The sequence below is a fragment of the Bubalus kerabau genome, chromosome 12, assembly GCF_029407905.1.
Source record: "Bubalus kerabau isolate K-KA32 ecotype Philippines breed swamp buffalo chromosome 12, PCC_UOA_SB_1v2, whole genome shotgun sequence".
NCBI classification, from domain to species: Eukaryota; Metazoa; Chordata; class Mammalia; order Artiodactyla; family Bovidae; genus Bubalus; species Bubalus kerabau.
The window spans coordinates 2352792-2371401 of record NC_073635.1 but is presented as its reverse complement, the minus strand read 5'-3'; the positions used below and the strand labels follow the sequence as shown (position 1 = coordinate 2371401).

General features: G+C 39.8%; 1 long non-coding RNA gene across 8 annotated transcripts in view; it reads left to right on the top strand.

Annotated features, from left to right (window-relative positions):
* The first annotated feature begins 2628 nt into the window (after positions 1-2628).
* LOC129624265 (uncharacterized) overlaps positions 2629-18610 on the top strand; it is a 63407-nt gene continuing 47425 nt past the window's right edge. For 5 of the 8 annotated variants that reach the window (XR_008700844.1, XR_008700840.1, XR_008700845.1 and 2 more), the window contains exons 1-2: positions 2629-2980; positions 5468-5589. This is a non-coding gene — a long non-coding RNA (uncharacterized LOC129624265). Of the gene's footprint in view, positions 2981-3513; positions 3707-4000; positions 4244-5467; positions 5590-18610 lie in introns of all 8 variants that reach the window. The other 3 variants (XR_008700842.1, XR_008700841.1, XR_008700843.1) reach the window with 3 other exon arrangements.

The following is an 18610-nucleotide window of genomic DNA, read 5'->3' as shown; positions in this document are numbered from 1 at the left end:
TTTGGCCATAGGAACCAGAGCAGAAAAAGAAATAAAAGGAATCCAAATTAGAAAAGAAGAAGTAAAACTCTCACTGTTTGCAGATGACATGATCTTCTACATAGAAAACCCTAAAGACTCCACCAGAAAATTACTAGAGCTAATCAATGAATATAGTAAAGTTGCAGGATATAAAATCAGCACACAGAAATCCCTTGCATTCCTATACACTAATAATGAGAAAACAGAGAAATTAAGGAAACAATTCCATTCACCATTGCAACAAAAAGAGTAAAATACTTAGGAATATATCTACCTAAAGAACCAAAGACCTATATATAGCAAACTATAAAACACTGGTGAAAGAAATCAAAGAGGACACTAATAGATGGAGAAATATACCATGTTCATGGATCGGAAGAATCAATATAGTGAAAATGAGTATACTACCCAAAGCAATCTATAGAATCAATGCAATCCCTATCAAGCTACCAATGGTAACATTTCTCCAAAGAAGACATACAGATTGCCAACAAACACATGAAAAGATGCTCAACATCACTCATTATCAGAGAAATGCAAATCAAAACCTCAATGAAGTACCATTTCACGCCAGTCAGAATGGCTGCAATCCAAAAGTCTACAAGCAATAAATGCTGGAGAAGGTGTGGAGAAAAGGGAACCCTCTTACACTGTTGGTGGGAATGCAAACTAGTACAGCCACTATGGAGAACAGTGTGGAGATTCCTTTAAAAACTGGAAATAGTACTGCCATACGACCCAGCAATCCCAGTGCTGGGCATACACACTGAGGAAACCAGAATTGAAGGAGACACGTGTACCTCAATGTTCATCACAGCACTGTTTATAATAGCCAGGACATGGAAGCAACCTAGATGTCCATCAGCAGACGAATGGATAAGAAAGCAGTGGTACATATACACAATGGAGTATTACTCAGCCATTAAAAAGAATACATTTGAATCAGTTCTAATGAGGTGGATGAAACTGGAGCCTATTATACAGAGTGAAGTAAGCCAGAAAGAAAAACACCAATACAGTATACTAACGCATATATATGGAATTTAGAAAGATGGTAACGATAACCTTGTATGTGAGACAGCAAAAGAGACACAGATGTATAGAATAGTCTTTTGGACTCTGTGGGAGAGGGCGAGGGTGGGATGATTTGGCAGAATGGCACTGAAACATGTATATTATCATATGTGAAACGAATCACCAGTCCAGGTTTGATGCATGATACAGGGTGCTCGGGGCTGGTACACTGGGATGACCCAGAGGGATGTGATGGGGAGGGAGTTGGGACGGGGTTTCAGGATGGGGAACACATGTATACCTGTGGCAGATTCATGTCAATGTATGGCAAAACCAATACAATATTGTAAAGTAATTAACCTCCAATTAAAATAAATAAATTTATATTAAAAACAAAAACAAAGCTAACCTGGGGCCGTGCTTACCTTCTGAGACAGTCTACATTCTTTTTTTTTTTTTTAAACAACCATGGGCAGTACTCTCAGATGTTTTTCAAAGAGTGAAAATAAAAATTTGAGGATCTAGAAAATGATTTCTTCAATTTACTCAAGTCTGTGTGGCCTATGGAAAATTGTCATTTCCCCCAGGTGTACAGGGATCTCCCTGTGAGAGTCAATACTGTAGCCAAAGGCAATGATTTTTCACCTGTAGAGAGCATCAGAACCTCCGGAGACTTGTTTAAATGCAGTTGCTAGAGCCACCTCTGGAATTCAGACACCTGTTCTCTGCACAGGTCCCAGGAATATGCATTTTAATCAGTCTCAGACGATTGTGACACTCCAGGAGGCTCTTGCTCTAAGAAACACAGTTCCAAACTGAGTAGCAGAATCTCCTGCAGAGAATTAAAAGTGCAAATGAAGGCATCCAAATCAGAAAAACTGCAGAATCAGAGAACATTGGGAGGGTGTCTAAGGACAAATAAAAATTAAAAATAAGAGGCTTACTTCTCCCTGTTGAAAACAAGAGATGTGTCTTCTTCCTTTTTCTCAGAACTTATACTTTAGAATGCTTGTAAGTAAGTAGTTTCCTGTCTTTGAAATGTATATAAAGCCTTTTGAAAACTAGATGGGCCTTTTGTCAGCTTGATGACCCATGAATACTTGTCTCAAAGGCCTGGAGCCATCTCTTTGAAATGTAAACATCAAGGAAAATAGCACTTCAATCTGCCAGTTTCTGTGAGAGTGTAGGAGCCTTGCTGCAAGTTGCAAAACTACCTCCAGTCATAAAAATATGAGAAGTTTGTTTCTCTACTAGATACAGCTGATAAGCTAACACTGACAGCACTCCATTTACCATGTGAGTCAAGGATGAACTATGTGTGACAAATGGTGCTGTCAAGACCCCTTGAGTACTAGTAATTGTCTTGAGGACATGTATGTAATGGGTTCTATCTGCTTGGTCTTACTAAGGGGTGGATTTTTTTGTTTGTGTGTTTTTATCTGTCTTTGAAATCTCTGCCAGTGGTGTGATTCACATTCCTATCTTTACTCACTAACACACCTGTTTTCTGTCTCCACTACCTCGTGGAGAGGTTTTCTGGTGTAGGAGATTTTGTTTTTAATGCTGTTTCCCCAGCAGGTGCAAATAATTCTTCAGGCAGGTTTCCCAGGGTCAGTAGTGAGCCTGACCCAGGGGTAGAGCCCCAAGGGGTCAGTCTGTGAGGCTTCCCTTGGACCACAGGGCCACATACTCTGACCTGCTCTGCTCCTGCTAATCTGGGCACCAGGGCACCTGTTAGTGAAAGCAGGGCCAGCACTAGCCTGGCTGACTTTCCTGACAGCTGCCTCCAGTGTAGGCTCTGACAGCATATCCCAGCCTCCAGTTTCCCTGGCTCAGTGGGCACCTTCCTCGTCTCTGCAGGAGCTGCTTCGTGGCAACTCTGTGATTTGGATTGTGAAGGAAATGCTTCTTGAAGAATGATGCTGGAGTGGCCGCCTCTTGAGAAGTAAAAGTCTTTTTTCTGTGATATTTCTATTTTTTTTTTTTCCCTCTTCTTCAGAACTTGCCTTTGCCTTACTTCACTTACATGTTTTAAAATCTTTTCTCAGTGGGCATTAAAAGCTAGGAAAAGCCTCACCACCATGTTTTAAACTCCCCTTTCCTTTTATGCACCTCCCTTCCCTGAGCGAGGACTCCAGGACTCTGCTTCCTTTTTGGCTCAGCGCTTCCCTGGGAAGCAGGTTGGAGCTGGATGTTGGCAGGTGGGGGGGCAGCCACATGGTCTGACTTGAAGAGCGCTGAGCCTGCCCACCTCCAAAGCTCTAATTCAGTATTCTGGAACAGTAGCACTCCAAGAGACTTGCCTCTCAGCACAAAGAGAATTTTCAGATGAATTAGCACCTAAGAGTCTAGAGGAGAAGGGAGAAAACCTGGGTTCAGATCAAGCTATTTGCCAACTGGAACAAGTTACTTCGTTTTTTTTAAGCTTATTTTTTCACCTCTAAGATGCACAAAAGTTACTTATCTTGCTTCTTGTAGCCCTAAATTGAGTAACTGAGATGCTGCTGAAGTTCAGACCAGATCACATGCACAGACACCTCCTCAGGTGAAGAGCAGGCCCCTGAAGATGCTGAGTGAGAGACAGGGCTGGGGAGCTGGGAAGAGCTCCGTCATCACCACTGTCACCCCCAGGGAACTCCCGGGTCAGCATGAAGGGAGAAACCTGCCTCGGGTAGGGAAGAGGCATTGTGGGAGGAAAATCAAAGTGGAGCTGGTATTACTAAGCGAGCTCTCTAAAATGCTGCTGGGAGGTCTTTGGGGAAGTGTACACATTTCACCCTTGATGAAATCTGACCTTTTGACCACTATTGTCTTAATGAAGGCATCCAGAACATCTTTCAGAAACCCAAGATTCATCCTAAAACCTTACCCTAAAATAGCTGGTGATGGCCTATCTACTTATTGGACCCCTACTGTAAAATAACCTGTGATTCCTTAAGGACAAATGTTTTCTGATTCACATTAGAGTCTATCATAATACTCACCAGACAACTTTTAACAACCTGTGGACAAAGAACGTCACCTGCCATTTCACTGAGCCAAGCATACTGCAGCAATAAAGCCATCAACCACTGCCGTTACACTCAACAATGCACGATCAGGGGACAGTGCACGCCCAGGGGACTGTGAATGCCCAGGGGATTCAGGATGGAGAAAAACAAGATCCTAGTCTGAGACAGTCAAGATACAAATCAGAGGAACGATTTTAGTGAGTCCAAACTCTTACATCTTCCCATACATAGAAAGGCGCTGAAGTCACTAACTTAAGATGTCTGGTTTTGTGTGTGTGTGTGTGTGTGTGTGTGATTAGCAGTAACCTTTTGATGTTCAAGTACATGGGTTTTCGTGTTTTGTTTTTAAATTTTGTTTTCAGCAAAAACTCCTATATGTCCTGGGTCTCCCTTACCTATTTGGAAAAGTTCCTCAGGGTTATCTGAGAGGTTGTGAAAAGGCTATCAGTTCAGTTCAGTTCAGTCCCTCAGTCGTGTCCGACTCTTTGTGACACCATGAATGGCAGCACGCCAGGCCTCCCTGTCCATCACCAACTCCTGGAGTTCACTCAGACTCATGTCCATCGAGTCGGTGATGCCATCCAGCCATCTCATCCTCTGTCGTCCCCTTCTCCTCCTGCCCCCAATCCCTCCCATCATCAGGGTCTTTGCCAATGAGTCAACTCTTCGCATGAGGTGGCCAAAGTATTGGAGTTTCAGCTTCAGCATCAGTCCTTCCAATGAACACCCAGGACTGATCTCCTTTAGAATGGACTGGCTGGATCTCCTTGCAGTCCAAGGGACTCTCAAGAGTCTTCTCCAGCACCACAGTTCAAAAGCATCAATTCTTCAGCGCTCAGCTTTCTTCACAATCCAAATCTCACATCCATACATGACCACTGGAAAAACTATAGCCTTGACTAGACCGACCTTTGCTGGCAAAGTAATGTCTCTGCTTTTGAATATGCTATCTAGGTTGGTCATAACTTCCCTTCCAAAGAGTAAACGTCTTTTAACTTCATGGCTGCAGTCACCATCTGCAGTGATTTTGGAGCCCAAAAAAATAAAGTCTGATGCTGTTTCCACTGTTTCCCCATCTATTTCCCATGAAGTGATGGGACCGGATGCCATGATCTTCATTTTCTGAATGTTGAGCTTTAAGTCAGCTTTTTCACTCTCCTCTTTCACTTTCATCAAGAGGCTTTTTAGTTCCTCTTCACTTTCTGTCATAAGGGTGGTGTCATCTGCATACCTGAGGTTACTGATATTTCTCCCGGCAATCTTGATTCCAGCTTGTGCTTCTTCCAGCCCAGCGTTTCTCATGATGTACTCTGCATAGAAGTTAAATAAGCAGGGTGACAATATACATAGCCCTCAGTAATGTCCAGAATAAGATATAATGCTCCTGTTTTAAGTTGTGGGTTTTTTTTTTCTTCCCCCAGTTCATAGTTGTGATGATCCACTAAGTGATCCAGAGCAGAGTCTTTTCCTTTGCGTGAACTCTACAAAGATCTGGACCCTGGTAGAAGCAGAGGACCTTCTCAGGGATTTCAGGCAAATTTGGGTGAGTCTCTCCTGGTTCTTGGATATCATGTTATTGGCTGAAGATCCTAGGTAGATTCAGTCTACCTAGGATAGGTAGACTGATAACAATATGAAGATTCAGTCATATTGTTAATAAATTCCTCTCTGGAGGAGTATGTTATCCTTGAAACTTAGTTTCAAAAAGCAGTACCTTGGGTTATACTCCGTTAAAAGACATTGAGAAGATTTTTGCTTAGACACTGAGTTGAGTTGGGCTGGGTAATTAGTGGGAGACTGGCCTGGTGTTCTTTCTTGAGTTGAATACTTTGATAGTTGTTGGAATAAAAGTGAAGATATATCATGAGAGCTTTCAGCTCTGAATAAAGGAAATCTTCCTGTTAGCTGACAAAAGCTTTTTTAGGAAACTGAAAAAGTTTTCAAAGTGGTGGCAGCAAGTGCTCATACTATGCAGCTCTCCCTATAGGGGACTCATTTTAATAAGCAACTTGCTCTGCTGGGGACACACATAAGAGCTGGCTACTCAGCGTTCTGGGCAGCCACAGTAGTTGTAAACTACCCAAGGGAGAACTTGAGACACGTAAGAGGGCTGAAAGACCTAGAGAAATTAAGCTCACAAATAGCACATTGGTGTACGACATGGTCATCACTAGCAATTTATCTTGACAAACTGACGTTGGAATGGGGAAAAAAGGTTTCAAAACAAAAGGAACAACAGATTGCCACCGTCCAACTAATATTCCAGCCAGGCTTTCATTAAGTACAAACGTTACACTTACAAGGAAATTTTGCAAGTTAGCTTCAGAAAACATCTTTTCAGAATGCTGACCTTAAAGAAATAAGAACCCTGTGTTTATCTCCCTGTGTCTTTGAGATGTAGATGTTCTAACTGATCTTAGGCATTGTTTTATTTTGTTGTTTTTCCTTTTTCAGTGTTTTGAGGGCTTTATCTCTGCCATCCAGAAGGTACACATATGGTGTACATTTGGCCACCAGTTATGTAGACTGGGATTCTGAGCAGGGCTTTTTCTGTCTGTGCCAACTCACAGAGGTCTTTGTCACATTGCCTTTTGTTGCATTGTCCTGTATATATTCTTAGTTTGGAAGAGTGAGCTTTCCAGATCTTCTGAAGACTGCACTCTTTTGTGAGGATGCCACTTCTGTCTTATTGGTTTGAGCTGCTATTCAGATATATCATCATTGACCAGGTGAAGGAGCCCTTTAATTGAAAAAAAATCTAAATTGGTAAATTTTTAGAAAGCTCTCACTAGAAATAACTGTTTATTGTTATCTGTTGGTGAAAAAAGCAATTAGAAGAACATCTATATTCATATATATCAAGGGAAGGTTTCATGCAAGAATGGGCATGATAAAGGGCAGAAACAGTAAGGACCTAACAGAAGCAGAAGAGATTAAGAAGAAATAGCAAGAATACATAGAAGAACTATACAAAAAAGATTTTAATGACACAGATAACCATGATGCTGTGCTCACTCACTTAGAGCCAGACATCTTGGAGTGTCAAGTCAAGTGGACCTTAGGGAGCATTACTACCAACAAAGCCAGTGATATTATGGAATTCAGCTAGGCTATTTAAAATCCTAAAAGATGATGTTGGTAAAGTGCTGCACTCAATACCTTGGCAAATTTGGAAAACTCAGCAATGGCCTCAGGAATGTAAAATGTCAGTTTTCATCCCAGTGCCAAATAAGGGTAATGCCAAAGAAGGTTCTGAATATTGTACAATTGCATTCATTTTACATGCAAGCAAGGTTATGCTCAAAATCCTTCAAGATAGGCTTTAGCAGTATGTGAACTGAGAATGTCCAGATGTGCAAGCTGACTTTAGAAAAGTCAGGGGAACCAGAAATCAAATTGCCAACATTCATTTGATAATAGAGAGAGCAAAAGAATTCCAGAAAAACATCTATTTCTGCTTCATTGACTACTTGAAAGCCTTTGACTATGTGGATCACAAAACAAAAACAAACAAACATGGAAAATTCTTAGAGATGGGAATGCCAGACCACCATACCTGTCTCCTGAGAAACCTGTAAATTGGGAAAGGAAAACGACAAGGCTGCATATTCCCCCTGCGTATTTAACTTCTATACAGAGTACACCATGGGAAATGCCAGGCTGGATGACTCACAAGCTGGAGACAAGATTGCCAGGAGAAATATCAGCAACCTCAAATATGCAGGTGATACCACTCTAATGCCATAAAGTGAACAGGAACTAAAGAGCTTCTTGATGAGGGTGAAAGAGGGGCATGAAAAATCTGGCTTAAAACTCAACATTCAGAAAACTAAGATCATGCATCCAATTCCAACACTTCAAGGCATATAGAAGGGGAAAAAGTGGAAGCAGTGACAGATTTTACTTTTTAGGGCTCCAAAATCACTGTGGATGGTGATTGTAGCCATGAAAAGATGCTTACTCCTTGGAAGGAAAGCTATGATAAACCTAGACAGTGTTTCAAAAGCAGAGATACCAATTTGCCCACAAAGGTCCACATAGTCAAAGCTATAGTTTTTCCAGTAGTCATGTATGGATGTGAGAGTTGGACTATGAAGAAGGCTTAGCGCTGAAGAATTGATGCTTTTGAATTGTTGTGCTAGAGAAGACTGTAGAGAGTCCCTTAGAGTGCAAGAAGATCCAACCAGTCAATCCTAGAAGAAATCAACACTGAATTTCATTAGAAGGACTGTTGCTGAAGCTGAAGCTCCAATAATTTGCCATTTGATATGAAGAGCTGACTCATTGAAAAAGTCCCTGATGCTAGAAAGATTTGAAGGCAAAAAGAGAAGGGGATGGCAGAGGATGAGATTGTTAGATAGCATCACTGACTCAATGGACATGAGTTTAAGCAAACTTCAGGAGATAGTGAAGGACAGGGAAGCCTGGCATGCATGGGGTAACAAAGAGTCAGTGACTGAACAACAACAATAATTATATATGATGTTATATTATATATATTCCATAGTGTATACATACAGCAATTATATACAAATATTGTTATATTGCATACAGTATATATATACAATAATATATCAATATGTGAGTATTATATTATAATATTAATATATAATATAATAAACATTATATTCAGTTCAGTTCAGTTCAGTCGCTCAGTCGTGTCTGACTCTCTGTGACCCCAGGAATTGCAGCATGCCAGGCCTCCCTGTTCATCACCAACTCCCGGAGTTCACTCAAACTCACATCCATCGAGTCGGTGATGCCATCCAGCCATCTCATCCTGTGTCATCCCCTTTTCCTCCTGCCCCCAATCCCTCCCAGCATCAGAGTCTTTTCCAATGAGTCAACTCTTCACATGAGGTGGCCAAAGTATTGGAGTTTCAGCTTTAGCATCATTCCTTCCAAAGAACACCCAGGACTGATCTCCTTTAGGATGGACTGGTTGGATCTCCTTGCAGTCCAAGGGACTCTCAAGAGTCTTCTTCAGCACCACAGTTCAAAAGCATCAATTCTTCGGTGCTCAGCTTTCTTCACATTATATTACATATCTTATATATTATAAGGTAATGTATGTTAATATCTAAATATTATATATATTTAATATATGTATTATATATTATTCATGGGGTCACAAAGAGCCAAACATATATATAATATATATATACATATAATATATGTATATATATAATATATGTATATATATAATATAGGAGCTTCCCTGGTAGCTCAGACAGTAAAAAAATCTGCCTGCAATGCAGGAGACCCTGGTTTGATTCCTGAGTCTGGAAGATCCCCTGGAGGAGGAAATGGCAACCCAGTCCAGTATTCTTGCCTGGAGAATTCCACGGACAGAGAAACATGGCAGGCTACAGTCCATGGTGTTCCAAAGAGTTGGACATGACTGGGCAATTAACACACACACACACATGCATGTATATATGTACAAATACATATATAAATTATAAGTAAATCATATATTATATATCCTATGCTATATATTATATATCCTATTCTGTATACATTACATATCATATTGTTGTCAGTCTCTAAGATCTGTGCAACTCTTTGTTACTCCACAAGCTGCAGCATATCAGGCTCTTCTGTCCTTCACTATCTCCTAGAGTTGCTCAAACTCTTGTCAAGTTGGTGATGCTATCTAATCATGTCATCCTCTCATCTTCCAATATTATATCTTTTTGCCTTTTCATTCTGTCCATGGGGTTCTCCAGGCAAGAATCCTGCAATGAGTTGCCATTCCCTCATCCAGTGGACCTTTCTCAGAACTCTTCACTATGATCTGTCCATCTTAGATGGTCCTGCATGGCTTGGCTCAAAGCTTCTTTGAGCTATGCAAGTCCCTTTGCCATGACAAGGCTGTGATCCATGAAGGGGATCAATAATGTTCAGTTCAGTTCAGTTCAGTCCCTCAGTCATGTCTGACTCTTTGTGACCCCATGAATCGCAGCATGCTAGGCCTCCCTGTCCATCATCAACTCCGGGAGTTCACTCAAACTCATGTCCATTGAGTCGGTGATGCCATCCAGCCATCTCACCCTCTGTCGTCCCCTTCTTCTCCTGCCCTTAATCCCTCCCAGCATCAGAGTCTTTTCCAATGAGTCAACTCTTCACATGAGGTGGCCAAAGTATTGGAGTTTCAACTTCAGCATCAGTCCTTCCAATGAACACCCAGGACTGATCTCCTTTAGGATGGACTGGTTGGATCTCCTTGCAGTCCAAGGGACTCTCAAGAGTCTTCTCCAGCACCACAGTTCAAAAGCATCAATATTTTGGCGCTCAGCTTTCTTCACAATACAACTCTCACATCCATGCATGACCACTGGAAAAACCGTAGCCTTGATTAGACGGACCTTTGTTGGCAAAGTGATGTCTCTGCTTTTGAATATGCTATCTAGGTTGGTCATAAATTTCCTTCCAAGGAGCAAGCATCTTTTAATTTCATGGCTGCAGTCACCATCTGCAGTGATTTTGGAGCCCCTGAAAATAAAGTCTGATACTGTTTCCACTGTTTCCCCATCTATTTCCCATGAAGTGATGGGACCAGATGCCATGATCTTCGTTTTCTGAATGTTGAGCTTTAAGCCAACTTTTTCACTCTCCTCTTTCACTTTCATCAAGAGGCTTTTCAGTTCCTCTTCACTTTCTGCCATAAGGGTGGTGTAATCTGCATATCTGAGGTTATTGATATTTCTCCTGGCAATCTTGTGCTTCCAGCTCATGCTTCTTCCAGCTCAGCGTTTCTCATGATGTACTCTGCATAGAAGTTAAATAAGCAGGGTGACAATATACAGCCTTGACGTACTCCTTTTCCTATTTGGAACCAGTCTGTTGTTTCATGTCCAGTTCTAACTGTTGCTTCCTGACCTGCATACAGATTTCTCAAGAGGCAGGTCAGGTGGTATTCTGGTATTCTCATCTCTTTCAATAATGTTAATGATGGCTAAATGTCTAGATGCAGTCAATCATATATATATATATATATATATATATATATATATATATATATATAAAACTACATAGAATAATTTTAATAGTGCAACTCTATATATGTGAAGGAACAATGAGGGGAAACATTTCCTGAATCATCGTAGACCAGTAAAACAGGTGATCCAGAGAATTTTAGATTACCAACAGGGTCTAATCCAAAAAATTCACACTTGAGTGGCCTCTCACCAGAATATTTGCCTGATCTAGGAATGAGCTTTCTTAGCACCATGGGACAAAATGGTCATGAAATTCCTCCCAAATGTTGGCTGAATTTATGATCAAGAGGAGGCACTGTGAACTAAGAATGGTAAATGCCATTTCAGTAAGCAAGATATTATGGTCATAAAGCCAGCAGCCACTGCAGCTGCACTCAACAGTGAACACAGAGGGGAATTCAGGATGGAGAAAAACAGGATACTGCCCCTAGTTAAGATGCAGTTATGATTTAAATAAGCCCAGTCTCTTGCCTCTTTCCATACATAGAAAGGCACTAAAATTATTCATTGAGATGTCTGTTTTTTATTTTTTTTCCATGATTAGTGGTAATCTTTGATGTTCCCCCCTCTCTCTCTCTCTCTCTTTTTTTCCCAGTAAAAACTTCTATATATCCTGGCTCCTCCCTTACCTCTTTTAACAACTCCTAAGAGCTGTCTCAGAGGCTATATCCTGGGCTTAAATTTTAAGCCAGCCAAATAAAATGTTATTTTCAAATTTTAGGTGGTACATTTCTCCATTTGACAAACCTTTTGGTGTTTATAAGCCCCTGGCTCTTTCTGTTCCCTGGAACCCTCTTTAAGTTTTACCTGAATCTGTGTCTCCTGAGTTACAATCCTTAGGACCCCAAATAAACTCTTTTCTTATTTGCAGTTTCCTGCATAGTGCTTTTGGTTGACAGTATAGGGAAAAACTTATGGAAACACTTCTGTAGCTTCATAATTTTACCAATCCTAATGATTTTACAAATCCTAATTTTACCAATCCTGATACATCTATTATATCATATTTAACTGGCTTATTTTCTGTAGGTTGTCACATGTATTGAAATAATAACTATACAAAAAAGCATGATGGAATGAATGTTTATTTTGCTCTAAGATGCAATTTGAGATATGGGCTTTTTTTTCTACAAAATACAATGTTTAATGGGCTTCGCTCATGTTAAAGTCCTTTAAGGGACCAGAACCTGGTGGTCCGGAGTTGATGGTAAGAAAGTAAAGGAGAGAAAGAGGCTGATATTCCTTGGCTTATGCAGAAAACCAATAAAGTTCCTGACACGGGGCTTGCTCTGTTCATGGAGGCCTCAGGAGCCCTCTTGATGGGGTGAAGGTGCAGAGCACCTTCTCGGGAGGGTCTTAGAAGCCTGGGCAGGAAAGTGAACTCAGAGGGCCTCTGCACTCCAAAGAAATAGCCTGAGAGGGGGAGAGAGAGAGAGAGAGAGAGAGAAAGAGAGAGAAAGAAAGACATGGGGACCAAAGCTCTGATGGAGCAAAGGTGTTTTAATCAACATGGTGTAGGCATATATACTGTAGTTATTCTCAGCAAAGATAAAGATTAGAATTCCAGACTTACAAAGCATAAGTGATCCATATTAAAGAGAGAGAGAGTTGTAAATAATCACTTTTACTGTATGGTTCACAAGAAGGAAGAGGGTACTTATCACGATGTGTGTTAAAGTACTGAAAAACTAACAAAGGAAATGCCTGGATTCCTCAGCCCCAGGAGAGACTTGCCTCTCCTCTTAATTCCTGAATATTCAGGAATTAATAGGGAACAGAGGATTCCTGACAGATCCAAAACAGCACACAGGAAGCCTCCTGTTAAATGCTTCCTGACACCCACATAGCTCAGTCCGTAAAGAATCTGCCTGCAATGCAGGAGACCTCTCATTCAATTCCTGGGTCAGGAAGATCCCCTGGAGAAGGAAATGGCAATCCACTCCAGTATTCTTGCCTGGAAAATCCCATAGACAGAGGAGCCTGGTGGGCTACAGTCCATGGGTTGCAAGAGTCAGACATGACTTAGCGACTAAACCACGACCACCACAATGTTTAATGATGTATATGAAATAGGATTTTTCAAGAAAATATTGGTCTAAAACTCCTTATGTATAATTTTGAAATTAAAAAACTCTCTGAAAAGTTTGTTGATAAATTTGTGACAAACTTTTTTGGCAGCAAAACCTCACCAGAAATGACATGAAGTTTAACATAGAACTTACTTATCCCACTTAGTGTCAATATTCATATTTCATGGCAGAAATATTAATATTTGATATTCATGCTGCCTCTGTAAAAAAATTAATACAGTAAAGACCTCAGTTAAATAGACTTGAAAAACCAGAAGGGGGAGCTCTCACACCCTGCAACAATAGCAGAGCCCATAAAGAAGAGAGTCATTTTTTTTCCTGGCAAAGACTTAGCCACAGAAAAGCTGAGTACTTTTTGTTTAGTATAACCCTCTTGAGTTCCCTTTTCTCTATGAAAGCATTCCTCTTTCCTGTCAGGACTTGTAGGAGGCTCACCATGATCACAGACCTTGAATTGCATCCCTTTGATCCTGAATAAACCAGTCTTTGCTGGAGAAATATCTGGCAGTCTATTATTTTAGGTCAGAATTTCATATACCATTTGAGGTGTCATGTAATACAGTAGTCTGTTACTTTACTAGCATCTAAAAAAATTCTGAATTCAAAACATATCTGACCCATAATGTTTCAGGTAAATTATTTTGGGCATAGTTTTATCACAGTTACTCTTGAATGTGGGAAAATTTTAATATAATTTGTCAGGCAACACTGATATGTGTGTGTGTCCTTTTAAAAATTAATGTAAATATTTTCCCCACAATTGTGAAAACATTAGAAGCATTTTTCACATGCTGTTACTATATGAGATACAGATATATTATCTATCAAAGATATCCCTTTTTTTCAGAACTCATAATTCTGAATCCTCTACCAAAATTGCCATACTTATTCAAGTGCTGTACTTGATATGCCACGTGTGTTCAAGAAAGAGCACTTGACTAGGTCTTCATCCTAGGATCTTTTGCTCTACCTCCATTTATATTCCAGTGAATTATTTGGACTATGAATAATGTCCTGTAGGGCCACCCAAGATGGACAGGTCATGGTGGAGAGTTCTGACAAAACGTGGTCCACTGGAGAAGGGAATGGCAAACCACTTCAGTATTCTTGCCTTGAGAACCCCATGAACAGTATGAAAAGGCAAAAAGATAGGACACTGAAAGATGAACTCCCAGGTCGGTAGGTGCCCAATATGCTACTGGAGATCAGTGGAGAAATAACTCCAGAAAGAATGAAGGGATAGGGCCAAAGCAAAAACAATGCCCAGTTGTGGATGTGACTGGTGATGGAAGTAAAGTCCAATGCTGTAAAGAACAACATTGTGTAGGAACCTGAAATGTTAGGTCCATGAATCAAGATAAATTGGAAGTGACCAAATAGGAGATGGCAAGAGTGAACATGGACATTTTAGGAACCAGTGAACTAAAATGGACCAGAATGGGTGAACTTAATTCAGATGACCATTATATCTACTATGGACAAGAATCCTTTAGAGGAAATGGAGTAGCCCTCATAGTCAACAAAAGAGTCCAAAATGCAGTACTTGGGTGCAATCTCCAAAATGACAGAATGATCTCTGTTTATTTCCAAGGCAAACCATTCAACATCACAGTAATCCAAGTCCATGCCCCAACCACCAATGCTGAGAAGCTGAAGTTGAATGGTTCCATGAAGACCTACAAGGCCTTCTAGAACTAACACCAAAAAAAAAAAAAAAAAAAAAAAAAAAAGGATGTCCTTTTCATCATAGGGACTGGAACACAAAAGTAGGAAGTCTAGAGATACCTGGAATAACAGCCAAGTTTGGCCTTGGAGAAGGAAATGGCAACCCATTCCAGTACTCTTGCCTAGAAAAATCCAATAGATGGAGGAGCCTAGTAGGCTTCAGTCCATGGAGTCACAAAGATCACAACAAATCAGAAACAACTGAGCGACTTCACTTTTTTTCTTTCTTGACCTTGGAGTACAAAATTAAGCAGGTCAAAGGCTAACAGAGTTTTTCCAAGAGAATGCAGTGGTCATAGAAAACACTGTCTATAAACAACACAAAAGCTGACTCTACACATGGACATCACCAGACAGTCAATATCGAAATCAGATTGATTATATTCTTTGCAGCCGAAGATGGAGAAACTCTATACAGTCAGAAAAAAGAAGACCAGGATCTGACTGTGACTCAGATCATGAACTCCTTATTGCAAAAAATTATTTGGACAACCTAGAAGAAAACTCAGTGTACTTGTAAGTCTCAGCAGTAGAGTGAAACTTGGTAGAAGACCCTTTATAGTGTAGCAGAACTGGTTGGTTATAGTGGAAGTTCATAGAATACACCTTAGTCGGGGAGTACAGCTTTGGAGATGGCAGTTGGAAGTTTGAATCTCATGTCCACTACTTCCTGATGAGACATTGTTCACAGATGAGCCTCAATTCAGGGGGCATGATAATCATACTCACCTGAGAGGTTGGTTGTGAGACTTAGTAGAAACAGATATATATCAGACGGTAACTGCTCTTGTTCAGTCTAATCATCCAGTGTCTGACATTTTTAAAAATTGAGGTATAGCTGATATAACATTATATTAGCTTCTGTTAACTGATATAACATATGTTAGCAAAACACAATGATTTGCTATTTGTACATATTACAAAGAACACGTCTAAGTCACACCCATTACCTTCTTTTTCTAGTGATGAGAACTTTAAAAAATTTCTCTTACTACTTTCAAATATACAATACATTATTAACTATAGTCACTATGGTGGACATTAAACCTCCATAACTTCTTCATTTTATAACTAGAAGTTTGTACCTTTTGACCAACTTTGTCCATCTAATCCCTTCCCCCTCACCCCCCATTTCTTGCAACCACTGATATATTCTCTGTATCTATAAGCTTGCTTTTTCTTTTTTCTAGATTCCACATATAAGATAATATCCAAGCAGTGCCTGGCATTCTTGGCTCTAAACTGAGTTCTCTCACATGCTCAATATCAATGATGCCACATATGTGAAAACTGTCCCCTACTTAGCGACCACAGGATTTCTCTTCCCTCTCAAATCTACTGCCTGTCATACTTTATGCTCCAAGGACTCACATGTTGCCACTTACTCCCAGTCCTTTACTGCCTGAATATTCTACATGTTTTCTACTGCTAGTTTCAATTTTCTGCTCTGTGTCTTCACTCATTGAGTGTCCTTATCTTTTTTCTCCCTAGTGAGGGTCAAAAGAAGAACTAATAAAGTTTATTGAATAAATTTCAGGAGAAAAGTCTTAATTCTGCTTTATAAGCCAAAATAAAAATTCTCAAAGTGTACTGTTCTATAGTACAATTTAATAAATAGTAAGGCAGTCGTTGACAGGTTTTTAAAGTACTAAACAGCAACTTTTGTCTTTTGAGAATTCATTTAACTAGCACTTTCTAACAATATATGAAAAACGATTTTATTTTTAAACTCATGCAATTTCACTTAAAATTATGATTTTTTAAATGCACTGTTCTAAAGTGGCTAAATGCAATTTAGTTTCTTATAAACTCTAATTATATTTTAAGGAATATAGAGGCAAAAATAAATTTTAATTTCCATACTTTCTGTAAAATCAATTAAAAAATACCATAGAAAATTATGGAGATATACACTTGTGTATAGAGACCAAAATCTTGCTCTACAGCTAAAGGTTGAAACCCTAGTTTTCCAACTAACATTGTTGTTTTAGTAAGAATAAGAGAAGTGCTAGTGAATCCATTTATCCATCCATCCATCCATCATTTTATTCATTCAGTCACTAGTTAAAACTTAGCTTACTTTTTTTTTCCAGTTTTATTTATTTTATTTTATTTTTTTAATTTTATTTTATTTTTAAACTTTACATAATTGTATTAGTTTTGCCAAATATCAAAATGAATCCGCCACAGGTATACATGTGTTCCCCATCCTGAACCCTCCTCCCTCCTCCCTCCCCATACCATCCCTCTGGGTCGTCCCAGTGCACCAGCCCCAAGCATCCAGTATCGTGCATCGAACCTGGACTGGCAACTTGTTTCATGCATGATATTTTACATGTTTCAATGCCATTCTCCCAAATCTTCCCACCCTCTCCCTCTCCCACAGAGTCCATAAGACTGTTCTATACATCAGTGTCTCTTTTGCTGTCTTGTACACAGGGTTATTGTTACCATCTTTCTAAATTCCATATATATGTGTTAGTATACTGTATTGGTGTTTTTCTTTCTGGCTTACTTCACTCTATATAATAGGCTCCAGTTGCATCCACCTCATTAGAACTGATTCAAATGTATTCTTTTTAATGGCTGAGTAATACTCCATTGTGTATATGTACCACAGCTTACTTTTAAGACTGCTAGATTATAAAAGAATTAACATTATGAGACTATCCTTACAAAGTTTAAGAAAGGAGATGAGGTATGGTGCAATTGAGGAAGAATAGATTTCTTAGAACTTGGTGGTAGCAACTGGAAAGTTAGAGGAGGCAGTAGGACAGAAAAACAAAAAAACAAAAAAAAACCATGGGCTTTGAAACTAGAAAACCTGAGTTAAATCCTGTGGTACTCTTTACTATTTGTGTGATCCAGGGCAACCTGCTTAAACTCTCCAGCATTACTTACTTTGTCTGTAAAATGGGAGATATAGATTTACCTCACAAGTTTGTTCTGAAGGTTAATTAAATTAAAATAAGCAAATCACAGTACTTTGTATATACTGTCTCAATAAATTCCATTTCTACCCCACTCATCTGATTTTTTTAGTTCTGATCTATTTTGTTTTAAATATCTAGCTCTCTGGATTAATTCCTTTATTGAGTCATTTAAGCATTCATTGTTTAAACATATAATATGCCTAGCACTGTGATAGGTGCTGGGAATCCAAGGATAAATAATTTGAAATCATTCCTGCTGGTTATAATTACTTACTAGAGGACAAAGACCAATAAATAAATCAATATTGTAGAGGGTAATAGAAGAGTAGAACTGTGTTGGGATCCAGAAGAGATCACATTGCCCCTGTATGGAAGGTGGGGCGGGTATATGTGGCTGCCTTGGCAACTGCTACTCCATAAATGTCTCCAAATGGAGACTTTCTTCAATCAAGTAGTCCTAGCACTTCTTTAGACACCCTCCCATTTATTAGGCCCCAGTGAAAAGTGAAAAAGAAGTCCCAATGCTGACAACAGGGGGTGGTAGAATTGCAAAGTCCAAGTCAGTTCAGTTCAGTTCAGTTCAATCGTTCAGTCGTGTCCGACTCTTTGCGACCTCATGAACTGCAGCATGCCAGGCATCCCTGTCCATCACCAACTCCTGAAGTCCACACAAACCCATGTCCATTCTGTTGGTGATGCCATCCAACCATCTCATCCTCTGTTTCCCCTTCTCCTCCTGCCCTCAATCTTTCCCAGCATCAGGGTCTTTTCCAATGAGTCAGCTCTCTGCACCAGGTGGCCAAAGTATTGGAGTT